Here is a 5527-nt window from a genome sequence, read left to right as displayed (position 1 = left end):
TAATTTGACTGTATGAGACAACATAATTATGTTACGCGAAAACTCGACCGGTCGCGGCTTTCACAGACCGATTGCGGCGTCCGCCATTTGTGCGCGCCAGCGTGATGGATGTCTTAGGGGCCACAGAGGGGCGTGCACGGTTCCTTGCAGTAGTACTTCCAGCTGGTGCTTGCCTCCGTTGCATCACGGCCCACGCAAGAGGCCACATTTCTACAACAAAGCCCGCCCAGCCAACACCACCTAGACTAGGCGAAGGCCTCGGCACTCCTCCTGTGACGTCGCCACACTCAGCCCGTCCGCCTCCGCTTGAGGTGCCATCGAAAGAAATAAAAAAGCACAATACTGCAGCATGTTCGAGGGTATACCTCCGGAATTTATTTGCATCCAGTATAAATTTAGCACTGGCGTGATTTAAGGAACTAAGACAAGTCCTTTCCACGTCAACTTCGCCATTTGGAACAAAGCTCACAATGGCCCCCATAAAACAAAATGCACTACAGAATTTGGGTCTAGAAAGACAATGCGACGGAAAACATCTTTCTTTGTTCAGTCTCACAGGCAGCTGTACAATTCATATCACACATTTTATTTGGCATTGAGTTCCACTATCACAGAATGACATTCGAACACACAACACTCACACCAATAAAATATGACATACATGAACCTCACTAGCTTAATAAGAAAAATCTGCTGAACTTCACAATGCTGAATAATATTTAAAATTTCCAGAGAAGTCAAGACAACATAACACGCAGTTCATATATTGTATGTATTGTAGCATACACATTCACGAAAACAGTACACATAATTTTTACTTGCAGGTAATCACCTTTCTCTTTCCCCATCATCCTTTTCTTTGTTTATCTTGTCATTTTTGAAGGCTGCGTAATTCTTCAGCAGAGTGTTTACTGCTGGATTAAGGATGTTCTTTAACATTGACTCTCGACTGTGACCAGTTGCACAAGTGTCAAAGTCTTCACTTTCACAGAGCAAATACTTCATCACACTTAGAAGTGCAGCTCTCTGATTACTCTCTGCATGAAACATTCTCATATTCTTTGCCTGTAATATGTTCTAGCACAATCTTGGTGCACAGCACCACATGAACGACACATGGCTGTAGAAATTTCAAGCCGCCTCTGCTCATATTATTAGCACATGCTCACTGTGTTCAAGCTCTCTGTCAGTAATTGTGAGTAAATCACAGCAGTCATTGCAAGGCTGGTGCTTCAAAGCAGCATAGGCACAGTAGCCAGCGATGTACACCAATGCCGGCATATCTTCTCGGGGCTTCTTTAGGTCACAGCTTCTTAGCTTTATGTTATATTTGTCAATCAGCATTTCAGCACACGTCTCTTTGCAAGTTTCAGTGGATGCTGGCATACCTGGCAAGGTCAGTGTGTTCTGGAGGCGGACCTTTGCCTCAGCTTCAAATACCTGTGTGATCGACACATTGTAATGGGATCCACACAGCTTCCGGTACTTTCCAAACCGAGCTTCGAGGGGATCGGTTTGAAGTTTTCCAAGGGGAACATACGTAAAACTGAGCTCCTCCAAACAATATATTGACACCTCGATCAAGGCGTATGCGGAAAGCCGGACAGCTGAGTGGGTCTCCTTTGTCAACGCACCTACTTTTCCAGTCGTCGAGCCAGGTGACAAATGCGTCGAGGAACTGCAGCTGCTCACCATTGATTTCACGTACTGGCTCTTGCCGCACATCTCTCACTCTGTGTCCCTTATGGGGAGTCTTGACGTTGACGATGCTCCACCATTGCACAATTAGGTGAATGAAATCTGCAGTACCATCTGCAAGCGTCAGATGCACGGTTTCGCCTCTTATCCTCAAAGCAGATGAAACAAAAGAGTTAAAAATTTGCAGAGCAAGTTTCTCGTTCTGCCTCTCAATATTTGCGGGATTTAATGCTTTATACACTAGCCCAAAAGCCACTTTCACAGTATTCGTTTGTTCAGCCTCATGAAGCTTTCTGAGTGGTGTGAATGAAACACCCTCCATTTTCTTACTTTCTGTGGTTCCACAGGGAAAATGTGGGTTATATAGACATTTGTCAGGATTTCTTTTTTGGTTTAGTCAATTGTTTCTGATACATTAAAAAAATGCAGTCAACAATATGAAAGAGTGACTGTTGCGGATTAGCTGGATGGGAGTACACAATTTCGAGCTTCTGGGCCTCACTGAACATAGCCATTACTTTCCGATTAATCGAATTGTCTGTGATGACTGCAACGATATGAATGTTCGCTTAAGTCTCAAGACTACTTTTTTTAGTTTCATGCAGTTCCTCCACAGTAATTTTTTACACTGGAGAGACGTGCACAACACCTTTGAACAGTGACAAGAGAGACTGCACCATAAATATATGCGCTGTCTTAGCAGGTTCAGAGCAGTTAGCAGCAGCCCGTTATGCTGCCACCCTTGCATTCAAAGAACTGCTGCAAGTGTATTTCATCTACCATTAATGTTGCATTTCTTTCATGAGCTTTCAGCAGACTTGCCGTCCTTTTCATATATCTTAGGAAGCCCTCTTCATTTTGCTCCTTTAAAAGACTAACATCATGTGCACCACAGACACGCTTGATTGTTTCATTATGAAGCAACACTAGCTTTCCACTGCTCCTCAAAAACTTGTAGCCATGCGGTGAAATAGTGTACAAAATGCTACACAACACCAAAAGTTTCGCAGAGTACCGAACAGCATTATTCCTCTTCTTGAGAAGATAACACTGCTCTTTGAGGAACATCACAGCGCCCACCTTTTCGTCCTCCAGAAGGTCTCCACTTGAAATGTCATCAAGAAGTGAGATCACCAATTTCAGTGCAGCCTCTCCTTTGTCCACTTGTGGTTCTCCGCCTCTCCTTTGTCCACTTGTGGTTCTCCTTTAGTGCAGTGGTCCTCGACATTAGCCAAGAGATGAACAAGCGCACGGAAATCGTGGATATGATCCGGGATCTCAAAACACTTGTCAGATGTAAGACGAGCACCTCTCCAAAACACAGGCACAGACATATCCGACGACACAGTCACTAACACCAAAGGCTCAGGAGCATCTGTTGTCACTTTGATATGAGCAAAGATAATGCAGCTGTCGCAAGGTACCGCTGTCCAAAACCTTTTCTATTCTAGCTTGTGCAGGCGTGAACTGATGTATTGGAGGCTGTTAACTTGTTTTTCTCGTTCCTCGTTCTCGTGCGCTAAAGCTGACTGCTTTAAGACCCTTTGAAGCTGTTCGTTCTCCACACGTGTTCGCTTTGCATCAGGGTCTTCTCTCGACTGGCGAGAATGCGAAATATATTGCGGGCAGTCGGGAAAGATCGTTGGATTGGCATCAGGCGTAAGCCGGGTGAGCTTCATTTGAACCTCGATGGTCCATCCGTCGCAGTCCGTGTTTTTTGATGTTGTACGTAGGCGCTCGGGCTTGAAATGCCGTTGACAAACCTGCGAAACAACCAGCGCCATCATATTATGAACACACCTTGACGCCTGCAAAACTGTGACATACGCTTACAAATCTAAGCGCGAGATCTGTGAAAAGCGCATTTTACTGACCCATGAGCCATTTAACAAATGAATATACACTGTTAAGAACGGCCAGCTGTAGTGCAAGTTTGCCAGCCAGTTACGCCAGCGGTGGTAACCTCATCTTGGAACGCCGCCGCCAACCTTTAGCCTCGTCGCCGTTGCGAGTGAAGGCGTTCGACGAAGCAGGCTTTGTGCTGAAACCGCCAACCTCTAGACTCGTCGCCGTTGCGAGTGAAGGATTTCGACGAAGCAGGCTTTGTGCTCAAACCGCCACCCTCTGACGTCGGCTCCGGACCTTTACACCTGTGTGTGTGTGCGGCACGTGTATGACTGTGATGTGTGGTGCGCGACGTGGTGCGGGGCTCGGGACGGTCGAGAGCAGACGACGCGGAGTGCACGCGCGCCGAGCTGGAAGGAGGAAAAACGACGACGCCGAAGAGCGCCCGGCACGTGAACGCGCGGCGCAGGAAAGACAACAAAAGGAAAAAAGCAACCAATGAGAAAAGACCACGGGGCGTCGGGCAGCCAATCAGTAAATGCCAAATCGGCCAGACCACGACAAAAAGCGTGGTGCGCTGGCAGAACGGGGGCGACACGCAAGAGGACACGCAGGGAGACGCCGGGGAGACGCCAGGAGAGTCCCAGGAAACTACGGCAGGAGGAGGTCAACCACCGGAGCGGGCGTTGAAGACGGGCCGTCGGGTTCCGGACCCGAGCCCACCAGGACTTCACCCGACCGGGGCCTCCTGCCAACCTGTTCCTGTGCGTCGCCCGTCTAACTGAGCGTGCCGCCAGCTCAAGGCCGGTGAGCTTCTGCGCCAGTGGGCAGGACGAGAACAGTCGGGCTACGGGCCCGAGTTCTACGCCAGCTGCCCGGCCAGAACGCCACCCCGTCTGCCGTGCCGCCTGCTGCCCGAGGCCGGCGTTCGAGCTTCCGTGCCCGTGGGCGAGAGGGGAGCAGTCGGGCTACGGGCCCGAGCTCTCTGCCCGGCCAGAACGCCGCCGCCGTCCACTCCTGCCACAAAGCCGTCAGCGTTACCTCGCCTCGCCAGAGCTGGCGCGCTCCCGGCGCCCGGTCAGTCAGCCTACGCCGCAACCTTTGGTGAGACCGGCGCCACCCCTTCTGCCAGCTTGTCGCCGCGTTGCCGTGTCGAGACTGCGACGCGTCCCCGCCCTCGTGGCACGCCCGGACTAGCACCCTCGTTAAAGCCCTAAGTGTGTTCCTTACCGCAATGTTTTCCTGAGTGTTTATTTTATGCATGCTTTCTGTTTCTTTCTATTGACTTTTTGCTTTTTTTGTTTGATTAAAAGTCTTTGTGTGTGCGTCCAAACCAACGGCTTTGTCCTCAATTGGGTTCTCGGAGGCTCCGCCTAAGAGAACCAACCGAACCATTGAGAACACGAACCTTTGCCCATAAGTGGGTCATCACAAATTGGCGTCCGCGCGACAGGACAAAGCCGTTCGTTTGGATCCTTCTAGAGGTTAGGAACTATGGCTAACACAAGAGACTTGTTAGCGTTAGCCGAACGCATGGGCCTAGAAGGTGCGGAGTTGAGGGCATGGCTGAATGAGCAGGAAGCGCGTGCGCGAGAAGAGCGGGCGGCGGAGCACGAGGCTAAACAGCAGGAACTTGCGCTTGAGGAAAAAAATTTACAATTACGGCTTAAAGTCGCGGAGGCAGAAGGCTCATATGTAGGCAAGAAACAGCCGGAAATCAGTCTTTCTGACTTAGCCACCGTAGCCCAGCGATTGGGTTTGCAGGGGGAAGACTGGCACAGGTGGGTGCAAGACAGGTGGCTGTTAATATGCGAGAAAGCTCAGAGGGAGTGCGAAAGCCGAGTGGCAGAACAGGCGGCTGAGAGGGCACGCCTGGAGGAGGAACTTCGCAGGGTACGCGTTCGCATCAAGGCACTCGCGGATGCTTGCTCCGAGGGGCCAAGATCCGCGGTTGAGGATGCAGCACAGCAGTGCAGCAGCGACC

At 50.1% G+C, this 5527-nt stretch overlaps 1 long non-coding RNA gene across 2 annotated transcripts; it reads right to left on the bottom strand.

Moving 5' to 3' along the window:
- Positions 1-340: 340 nt before the first annotated feature.
- LOC142582165 (uncharacterized) lies at positions 341-4359 on the bottom strand. 2 transcript variants are annotated; one of them, XR_012828379.1, is made up of 2 exons: positions 3573-4359; positions 341-3461 (listed from the first exon to the last, which is right to left on the bottom strand). It is a non-coding gene; the product is annotated as an uncharacterized LOC142582165 (long non-coding RNA). The 2 variants fall into 2 exon arrangements; XR_012828380.1 differs by having other exon boundaries at positions 3687-4359.
- Positions 4360-5527: the final 1168 nt, after the last annotated feature.

The sequence above is a fragment of the Dermacentor variabilis genome, chromosome 5 (genome assembly GCF_050947875.1).
Source record: "Dermacentor variabilis isolate Ectoservices chromosome 5, ASM5094787v1, whole genome shotgun sequence".
NCBI classification, from domain to species: Eukaryota; Metazoa; Arthropoda; class Arachnida; order Ixodida; family Ixodidae; genus Dermacentor; species Dermacentor variabilis.
This window is presented reverse-complemented; position numbering and strand designations above follow the sequence as displayed.